This window comes from Anabas testudineus, chromosome 19 (assembly GCF_900324465.2).
Source record: "Anabas testudineus chromosome 19, fAnaTes1.2, whole genome shotgun sequence".
In the NCBI taxonomy this organism is placed as follows: domain Eukaryota; kingdom Metazoa; phylum Chordata; class Actinopteri; order Anabantiformes; family Anabantidae; genus Anabas; species Anabas testudineus.
Genome location: NC_046628.1, coordinates 11,556,105 through 11,567,167, shown reverse-complemented (window position 1 = coordinate 11,567,167; position 11,063 = coordinate 11,556,105). Strand labels below are relative to the sequence as shown.

General features: G+C 43.2%; 1 protein-coding gene across 3 annotated transcripts in view; it reads left to right on the top strand.

The window, feature by feature from the left end:
• Positions 1–293: 293 nt before the first annotated feature.
• LOC113156055 (zinc finger MIZ domain-containing protein 1-like) overlaps positions 294–11,063 on the top strand; it is a 94,541-nt gene continuing 83,771 nt past the window's right edge. For all 3 annotated transcript variants that reach the window (XM_026350888.1, XM_026350887.1, XM_026350886.1), the window contains exon 1: positions 294–398. The gene's annotated coding sequence lies outside the window, so the exon portion shown is untranslated. The remainder of the gene's footprint in view (positions 399–11,063) is intronic.

Below are 11,063 nucleotides of genomic sequence, written 5' to 3'. Positions count from 1 at the left end.
TAAAATGATGCCCCCGGTGCTCCAGCTCCGGTTGGTGCCACAGTCGGAGCGTCTGGCTCCAGCAGATCCAGCAGATCCAGCAGATCCAGTGGACCAGATGGCTGCTGGGCTGAGCGCGACAGTCCGGCTCCGCTTCTCCTCACTCCTCCGCTCGCCGCTTCTCCTCCGCGTAAAACCAAAATCCGCGACACATTTTGTCAGCAGCCACCGAGCATAGGTCCCTTTGGTAATAGAATAGCCAATGTAATTTGACACTTTAACTTACTGCGCTCTCTTCGAGTCTATTCAGTTACTCACGCACTGACGTTGAGCCCGTTCTCAGCGGCCGTGAGGGGGGAAGAGATTTAACAAACACAAGAGCCGACAATTACCGAGGACTTTCTTCGCGTAATAACCCGGTGAGTAGCTGCAAACTTAACGTTGCTCGCTCCCGGTGTCGGAGCTGCGAGCCTCTTGTCTCGGGGAAGGTTTTTGTTTCCACTTTGGCTCAGATTTTCTCCTCAACAATAGATTGACCACTCGAACCGGGACGGAGCAGCGCGCGTCGGAGCCTGGACCGATAAAGCGCAGCTCTTTATTTACTACCGCGCCGCCGTGCGCCGTCGGGATTGAACCCGGCGGGGGCTGTGGAGCAGGTTGTGCATTTGGTTAGTAACAGATGCCGCGTTGATCTGTGAGCGTTTGGGGTTTTTGGAGGCTACAGTGAAGCCGCCCGTGTGCGTGCAGAATGAATCATGCCGCGGTGCGTGTGTCTGTGTGCGTGTGTTTGTGTGAGTGAGGTCTGGAGGTAGATCGTGCCTTTACCTTTGACTCCTGATGTGCACATGGCTTTGGTGTAATGTAGGTGTAACGCTGCTGATAGGTGTGAGCTGAAGAACAACTGTGGACAACACAGGGGCCACTGCAGTGCGCGGGTTGTGTCCAATCAAATGGTCACATCTGAACTTTATGAACGGCAGCACGTGTGTAGGCTTTAGCTTTGGATATCAAAGGGTTTGTGTCTCAGCCTGGAGTTGCCCTGCTGCTGTTATTATTGATTCATAAGAGTTTCACAAGTTGACTTCCCCCAAATTGCTGCTGTTCGGATATGGAACCAGCTGGGATGGAGGGAGCTGCTCTCCTTTTCACTTGTTGTACATCTCTCCAGGAAGCACAAAGCCTGGGCCAAGGGGAAACTGGAAGCTAGACTTTGCTCCCTGATCTGCTTCCTAATCGCTGTCTGCTTTTATTTTTCTGTGCATGTTATTTCTGTGTCTAAAAGCTCCATCAACCAAGCAAACAAGCAAACAAACACACATGCAGTTGTTTTTTTCGGTGGCATGTCCACCAGAGCTTTTCCTGTTTTTGTTATGTTGTAGTTCATTTTCCTCCTGTGTGGTTTTGTAATGTGTGCTGCACAACGGATAGTTTGGACTCCCCAGGCTCACGTCAAACTTCTGTGGTGCTACCACTTACTGAGCCGCCTCGATTGCTTATTTATATTTCATGTAATCCAAGAGTCCGACTGGTTTTAATAGCTGCCGTCTGCAGCCGTCTGCACTGACAGGCTTCTCCACTCATGACATACAAGGACTTTTCCATCTTTGTGCACCTGGTTTTATAAACCCTGGGCCACCTTTCAATCCACGTGCATCACAAACTCTTGATGGCACGTGTGATTTAACACTGACTGAGTGATTTAACGCTGCTCGTGCAGGGGAACTTCAAACTTCCAGTGCCTCCTCACATTAGGGTGGTGTCAAACAGAGGAGGAGGTTTTCTGTCCTATCTCCTCCTTCTCAGTAACCCCCAGGTTGGGGCTCCTCGATAACCATGGGGCAGACCCCACCAGGCTGACCTTCTCCTATTCAAGCTTAGGATGTTGAAACACCAGCCGTCAAACAAAAGACACATTGAAACAGAGCTCTGCGACTCAGCACGTGTGTCTGGGAGCTGAAGTAGACCATTTATTAACTCTCAGTTTCCTACTGACCAATGAAAAGAGTCAGCACATAGCGAGGCAAAACAAGACTGCAAAAGGACATTCAGCTGGCTTTGACATAGGTTAGTAAACAAAACCTAAGAGTTATTTATTATATCTAATTAAAGGATCTGTTAGACTTCAGAAAACTGAAGCTGAACTAACCCCAGACCTGTGTGCGGCAGTGTGGATTGACAGTGGCAACACGTTTTCGGTTATGGGGAGTTTTCCCTCTCGCTTTTCCGACGAGGTGAGAGTAAAGGCGGAAACAGAAAATGGCTGTGCCACATGGGAAATTATTCAACTCTCAGATCAGAGAGGACACACAAGAGGCCTCATTACCTCCAGCAGCACGGCCGGCCAGCGTGAGGGGAGACAAGAAGAAGACGAAGAAGAGTCTCGGGCAGCCTCACTCACCTGCTGAAATGTTGTTATGTGCTGCATCTGATGTCTGAAGATATTCCAGACACAAGACTAATGTGCAGTGTCTTTTTGCGCCCACACAGTATAGATGTAAACATGGCTTTGTGAAATATGACAGTCCTGTTTAATCTGCATTAAAGCAGCAAAATGAACCATTTTCCAGATATTTGCAGCTTAAACCTCCTCTTACCCACAGTGTGTGCTTAAGTAGCTGGTAAACATAGCTGTTACATGGTGTGTAATGTCATAATGTTATTGAATCAGCTTGGGAATTCCACTTGCAGAGAGCCGCTCCTGTGTACTGAGAACTCTCTTAAGCTCTATAACAGGAAAAAGGCGAGCGAGTGACTGCTCTTCCACCATGGTCAGAGCCTGTGGGAGGTTTGTGTAGGTTTTTGCTCAAGGTCTTTTTTGTGTTGTCTTTGCTCGACAGAATAAACTCCTGGGATGAATCACCCCACTGGTATGGCTGTTTTCAGTGCGTAAGGAGAGTGCAGGGCAAGCACTCGGCTCTCTCTACATAAAGTGTGTCACTTGGCCACTGTAGCAGCTTAATCATGAGGTTTACTTCTGTGTCAAACAGCACTTAGAGTTTAATAATCCTATTATTACGTTACTTGTGAGCAGTTCCAGCACTTTAAGGGTTATTTTGATGCTGCAATATCTCAGCAGTGACTGTATAAGGTATCTATGTTAGGAATGAAACTAAGTGCATTTATTAGGATACTCGATCCTGAAACTTTGAAATGGAAATAATAAAACATGTTTGTTAACTCAGGTACACTGTTACTTTTAAGATAAAGAGTTAGAACCGGTGATACTATGGTGGTGAAATATGTCGCATTGTTACAGATTAAACCAGTGTTTCCCAAGAGGTTTTGCCTGTATGCCCTGGAAGAGAACCACAAAATCAATAACACCATCAATCATTTTATTGCTATATCGACCATTTGGTCGACTCTAATCAGATTTTTAAAAAATCCAGACAGACGTAACATGTGATGACTTTTGGCCGTGAAGCTAATATTTTACCAAAAACATTCAAAACAAGTTTGTTTAGGGTCCGACTTGACTTACAGGATCTGTCCCCGTGACTCTCGGGAATCCAGGAACTACTAACTACTACTAGATTAATTTCAGTATTTAACAGATTTTGAAAGAAAAGATTATGAGGCAGTCCAAATTAATATAACCGCACAGAAATACATATTTTAATTCCTCTCCTTACATTCATCTGTTGATCTCTTAGGGTGGGAACCACTAGAATAAAGAGTATAAAAAAGTTTCAAGTAGCTCCACTTAGACCGCCTTCAACATTGATATTCTTGTGCCAATAAGACTTCTCATGCTTAATTTAATTTTGCTGCGATCCGTCTCTAATTTCACCTGTAATGTAGTATTTTTACACCGCGCACTGCTGGTTTAATTTTAGTAAGGAATCCGAACGCTTCACCACTCAAAATAACAAAATAAGCATTTGCTCCGCAGCTCGCCACCATATTCTGCTCACGTGTGTTATTCTGCATTCCTCATGTGTGTGCTTGTGATGATTTGTGACACTCCACCTCTGTGACACGGAGCTGCAGTCACGGTGCCTCTCTCTCCGCCGAGGGTTTTTTTTGCGTGATGGAGGGAACGGTCAGACTGTACCTGTCAGCTTGACTGTTGACTGTTAATATGAAGCTTCTATTTTCAAAACACAGCTCAGGGAAAGGGAATCTGTGTGTGTTTGCGGAGGAGGGAGATACAGAGCGCAGCGAGGGATGGGAGAGGTGCTGGGAGTGACGCCAGACCACACATCATTTAATCATTTTAGAGTGTGCAACCACTTTGTGCATATTTTCGGTCGCATTGGTGATAGGAGTTGTTATTATACAAACTGTGAGCGCAGAGAGGGCTTGACAGGAGGGAAGACAGGGGGTGACAGTTTGAAGGAGAGAAGAAAAAACATCCTTTGGGTTTCGAGATTTGTCAAATTTAAACTTCTAATGTCTAAAATGTGAAAGTGAAGGTCTTTTTTTTATGGGCTGCACTTCCAAAATGTGTTTATTTGAAGCAACAGCATCTGAGACAGCTTAAAAGTTGTGAAGCGGTGACCATTGTGCATATTAGCATTGGATTTGAACGTGTCCTTTTGGCTTAATCCCACTGTTGACTTGCCTGCTAAGTACTGAGTGTGTTATTATTGCTCTTTTTAGGGAGCCCCTCTCTGCATAATCTTACTTAATCTAACATATCCCCTTTATAATGGACTGGGAATGATGTGACTTTATAGAAAAAGCTTTAGTGTAGATCTACACCAAACAGACTGGTTTGCTGCTTGCTTCTTGCAAAGCTCTTGTGAAAATGCAAGTGACCTCTGCGCCCCTTGTTAGTGTGAACAATAGGACTGCCTCCTCTTACAGCTGCAGCCATGCTGGAGGGGAAGTTAGCCGGAACAGAAAACACACATCTCATGATTAATAGGTTCAGATACTGTATTTTTTTTTTTGTCTCAGTTCCCATGCCTGCCTGGTGCACCAGAAAATTTCCAGTTTACTTAAATCTTAATTATGAGCATTTAGGGCAGCAATTAATGGTTATTAACAATTTAAATACAACTTGTGATGGACTGTTCTCCCCATTTTCTAGTATTTGATATCTAAGGATGAAATAAAATGTATTTAGACCTGTTATCTTCACTCTTTAGTGACATTTGTACTTTTAAACAGGCGAGATAGAGTGCAAATAGTGCTTGTGGAAATAAGAAGAAGACTACAACCAGTTTGTGAGTCTGAACCCAGGATGGATATAATTGGAGCTTTTGAGGCCCCCAGCAGTCGCAGGCTCATGCATGTTGAATGTGACATGCTGTGAAAAACATACACAGATGATGTCAGAGTGCAGCTCTGCAGTGTTAAGTGTAAATGAAAGGCTCTGAATCATGAATAACATCCGGCTTCTCCAAAGTCTCAGCTTCTATAAATTAAACAAGGGCCAGCCCAGGAACCCTGAAGGGTTGTCAAATCTTGAAACATGTGATAGCGTTGCAAGGCAGCCATATTTCCCAGTTACTTTTCAGTATAGACTGAGAATTTAGTAGCTGCTCTCGAAATTTGAAAATGTCTCAAGAGGTGTAATCTCACTATCAAAAATTGGGTGCTGGAAAGTCTCCCGAGGGGCTCTACTACGGCGTCACAGCTTCTAGTGTGTGCTCCAGAGTTTCTTTCCAACAGAGAAAGAGATCCACACCTCTGATGAGTAATGAAGGTGATTCTGAGCAAGTAGTGGAATTACATTCAACAGAGCCCGGGGGGGTCCATATCTCATTGTTCTCTGACAGAGAAAATTAACTGGGATTTACTAATACACAGGGAACGTCCTTCCCCCATTCTCTGTCGCTCTCAAAGAAAAGGTCTGGGGGGGTGATCCCTTTCCCCAGCAACATCCCCCCTTATTACCCTCTTCTAATTCACACACTCCTCCCCGAACACAAAACACTCGCTATCAAGATCTGAAACGCATGTTGATCAAATCCCCGACATGTTGAACCGCTTCTCATTCGACTATTGCCGTATGTCGGCACACGGGAGGCTTCCATTTAAATAGAGCTTTGCATTTCACCTGTTTTCTTTTGCATAGTCACTGAGATGACCCAAAGTGAAAAGGGCACTTTGCTTGTGGTTTGATCACATTTGATTCACATGGCATCAGGGACCAACCCAACACCTGCTTCTGATTTTAGCTGGTTCCAGCCTCTCCAACGTGTTTTTTTTAAATGAAGCTCTGTTTTCGTCTCTTTTGTGATGCCATCATGCAAGTGCTTTTTTTTTTTTTTACTATCTTCTCAAGACTGTCTTTACTGATGATGAAGTGCAGACAGCAGTGACACCACACCCACAGTCTGTGTGTCAGCTTACACTGTACCCTCAGTCTAACATGGTGTCTGTGTGCGGTCGGTTACCCAGGTGCAACGCATGCATCACAGACCAGAGCTGATACACTGACATGACAGCTGTGAGCAGTGAAAGAAGACTACGAGAGGAGTCTCAGCACGACATAGGGTGGAATACATTAACCCTTAGTATCTGATTTTGGGTCTTTTTTCTCGTGATAGCAATATTTCTGTTGTCCATCCTAGATAAACATGCTTAGGGTTATACTTTCATGTCTTATTTGTATGTATTTCCCATATTAGTGGTTGATTAATATGGATAAAAAATGGAAACTTCAACCTTGATCTTGTCTAATAATGTGCAAACGTAGACCTGTTGTTCATTGTTGAAATAATACAGGTGACTGATGTGTTTACATTCATAGACGCAGTGCAAACAGAAGCTGCTAGTAGCTGCAGCAACATGACATTTTATGGTGCAGATTTCCCACAAAGTAAACAAATAGACTCTATAAATCTGGCCTCAGGTTAATTATAGGTAACCCATAGTTAACGCAGCATTTTCACAGTAACAAAATACAGTTTAAATGAAACGAGCCTTCAAAAAGATGATTTTAAATCTAGCATTTCAGATACGAGCCAAATGTATTATGAACATAATATTACGTGTCATACCCAGAAAAGACAGGTAGTGACATACTGGTGTTCTGGTATTTCCGGACTTTCTTATGTGTGGTGTTATGAGCATCTCATGTAGATGTCCAGTAATATGTCTTGTAGCCACGTGCACTGTTGTCCCAGCGGTGCCTTTTAAATAACTCGTCTGTAAACACGTCATGTCTGTTTCCTTAAGGGTGCTGAGCCATCCTGCCCTCGGTGGCAGCTTAAAGAAATGAACAGTTGCCGCCACAGAAAGAGGAGATTGTTTCATACACTCGTAGTAATCACAGATATCATAACAACTACTGCTGTTAATTAATTGGACGGCGTTGTGTGGATGTAAACACCCAGGGAGAGACACATATGCAGACACGCTTCACACTCCTATTTATAGGTGCAGATTGCATAAGCTCTTTTTTAACAACAGGGTGTTCGCACTGTCGGTATCAAACAGAGAAAAGCTGCAACTGACCAGATTATTTTTACACACACACACACACTCTTACACACTCTATATTGCACCCCTACTCCTTCTTGGCAAACTGTGTCTGGCCCGACGGGTCCCATGGCTTACAAAAATTGTTGACTACGGACGCTATTTTTGACCATCTGCTCTAAAAGGAGGGTATGTTTGAGTCACAGAGGCTGTGGTGTGAGGCTGCGCCCGTGATGTGCCTGGCATGTGGAGAGAGCGGGCGAGGGGGGCGGGGGGGTTAGAGAGAGAGATGGTTCACCCGAGGGCCCAGCATCCTTCGTGTCAGCATGGATGCACACAGTGTTCGGCTGGTTTGACTAATGTGTGTTACATTAGCATGAAGGGTGATGGAGGGGGGTGTCGAAGGGAGGGAGGGAGGGAGGGGCTGATCCTCCGCATTTTGGATGAAGAACAAGAGAGAAGATATCCTTGTGCTTGACTCATGGTGTAAACATCGTCAGCGAGATGAAATAGTCTGAGGTCAGAAATGTCTTAACAACGGTGTCTGTCTCATTCCACCTCTCTGTCTCCCGTATTTGTGTGTGTGTTATTTGTGAGGTAGGAATGTGAAACTTAATCTGGGCTGTCTGCAGGGTTGGGGGGGGGGGGGGGGGTTGTTGTGGGCTGGGCACAGTGGGTTTCTTTTGGAGAATTACCCCTATGTGTTGCCACTTCTCTCAGAGTTTATGACTTTTGTTGGGACAGAGAAGTCTTTGTCAACAACTTTCATATTTCTACTTGTCCTCGAGTTCCTGTAATTCCGATGACGCTTATGTGTCTACTTCAGATAATATCCAATCAAAGTCTGTTTCTGATATGACTCAGTCAGTGTCACTGTTTTCTTTATTGATTAATCATCCTTTATTTCCAAATAAAACAATGAATCATTGAGTCCGTCCCAGCTTTCCAGAATCCGAGGTGACATGTTGGTGTCTTTGTTTTATGTCAGTGGGTTAAAGCAGCCGCCCTGAAAATGTCTTCTCCAGCGTTTAGCTGCAGTTGTTGCTGTTTGATTTTCTTTGACCGTCAAGGTGTGAGGACTACATCAATTCATAAAACATTGCTCTCCACATCTCCACATATAAATCATTGACTTAAGACGAGACCTTTCCACTCCCGGCACTGATAATTCTATGATACGCTGTGGCTTTGTTTAGTTTTTTATTCATTCTATTGATGTTGAGGAACAATTTCAAAAAAACAAATAAACCCAGTGCGTGCATCCTGTATCCTCTTTGTGTGGCACTGGCACTTTCTTTGGAGAAGGGAGGTGGAGAAGATCGTGTGAGCTGTAATTATATTTATGTTGGGTCCCATTCAGTCTGTCACAGTAAATTTTGCCTGACTTGTCATATTGTAAATCATTACAGCGGATTAAATGCTGGTTATGAACTCGAAAAGGCAGAGGAAGAATCCTTTTTATCCTTGTGATCGCTATATTTGCTTGTTTTTGACAAGCTAGTTGTGATGATATTAGCTGTGCAGTGTATCCAGGATGTTTTCAATAAATTTTAATTGGGAGGAGAATGGGTAATGTCACCAGCGTTTGCTTTGAAGAAAACCCCTTTCAAAAGAGTGGGCAGCCTTCCAAGAGCAGAAGAATGGCTCTGAAAGCCCTCATGTTTCACAACCCAGCCTCCAGTTTTTGTTTTCTTATTTGTCTGAGATGAGCAGCGATGGAAAGTTTGACTTCATTCTTGGCAAGTGGCGTCTTTCATACTAGTGCTGGAGAAAGAATAAAGAAGGAAAAAAAAAAGATTCATCTCAATCAGCTGCTCAGGGCTGAAGTAGAGTAGACTTGTGGTGACTGATGAAAACGTAATCGGTTCTGCATGCTTTCTATACACATGCTGTCCAAACTCAGCTAGTGATTGACTGTATGTCTGCGTGTAGCAGTTCTCACACAATATTATTCGGAAATATTGTAATGTTTTGTTCAGTTCATTCATTAGTAAGCGGCACAAATCATTACTCCCAACTCACTAAAAAGATTAGTTCAAAATGAATGAACTTCCAGTGGCATTCGCACATCCACTGCTCTCAGACAACAATAGTATTGTTGGGCTTCATTTTGTCCCCTTGTGAATTTTTTTCTGCTGTTAAAACAACTTATGGCAGCGAGTTGTCATGCACGCGTTCTGCCACCTTGAGCACAAAGACTAGGTGCAAAGCTCCACATGTCGGAGCAGTTGCTTTATTTGTCTACAAAATCATTTGTTTGGAGAAGCCCTGAATGTTGCATCCCTCAATTTGTATGCGACTCACATCTACCCAAATAAAGTCTAAGAAATTTCCCTAATGTTCACTGTAGCAAAATCACATTTCAGTATTATTTATGCTACTGTCTATACCTGAAGACATCATTTTCATCCTTAATCTTTTATAGATGCTCTGACTTGCTATATATTACAGATTTTAGCATGCTAGGAGTTCTGAGAGGGAAAGCATGAATTATTTGTGTCATTACTTTTGCTGCTGATAGGAAATTCATAATAAACAGTCAAGACAACAAGTGAAAAATTAATAAGCAATAGTTTTCAAAGATATAGTTTATGATGCATGTGGTGTAATGTTTGCTGATGACTAAAAAACACACACTATTCACTTCAGGATGATTGTCAACCATCAGCTTCCATTATGTCATTGTTCAGCTTCGGAGTATTTATTTTCATTGATCGCCACAGTTTGTGTTGTCATGTTAATTTACTCTCACTACTGTCGGAAATGTTAAGAACAACGGGGATGAAAGCCAAGAAGACTCATATCAGCGGAGTAAGATATTGGAGAAGAGCGGTGTACACTTTGCAAAACTCCCAAAGCTTCTTTTTTAATATTTAGCTCCTGTCAGTTAAAATCAAAAAGTTTCTCACTTTCTCTAAAGCTCAGACAGAGAGAAAGGAGGGGGGGGGAAACTGCTTCACGGGTGAAAGCCCTCACACATGAATATTTAATGGTTGCATTTTAACCAGAGTCATAAAATCCAAGAGGATGTGGCTCAAAAGGGAGCAGTGAGGAGTGTGCAAAGTAGGCTACATTGTTTCTTTATAGTCTGAGCTGGATGCCTGAAAGTCGTGTAACTCTTTTCAGCCTGCACACTGAATGAAATATGTGGATTGTGCCGGGCTAATTTAATGCCCGGGCCACGTTTAGCGACGTGTTGCAGCCTGTTTTTTGCAGGGTAAGCAGCTTGTTCTACAGCAGCATGAAGAAATCTTGGACCTGAAGGGGCCAAATTGAAAATGTTTCATTTTGACACTTCCTCAATACACTCAAGAAAATGGATTTGATACACTTAATCCATTTGGCCAGTTGACCAGATTCAGAAGCAACATCTATTCAATGCTCATCAATTTTCGCTTAATGGAGTTTGAGCCAGAAAAAGAAGATATGCAGATATTTAATATGCAACCTCTTCTTTTCCTTCTTCTAGTCTTGTCATGCATTTTTAAAATTCTGTTCAGCCCCTCCGCTGAGCCAGACTCGCAGCAGACAGACACTGAGCTGATTGTTAAGTTTGATAAAGCTCTGTATTTGTTTGGAGCGGGGTTATTTTTGTGTATGTAAGCTTTACTTCGCCGAGGTAATCATTTGTCATCCAATATTGAATCAAGTTAAATGGGCTCATAAATTGCAATCACTTTACTCAGCCCAACTATTACATTTAATATTGC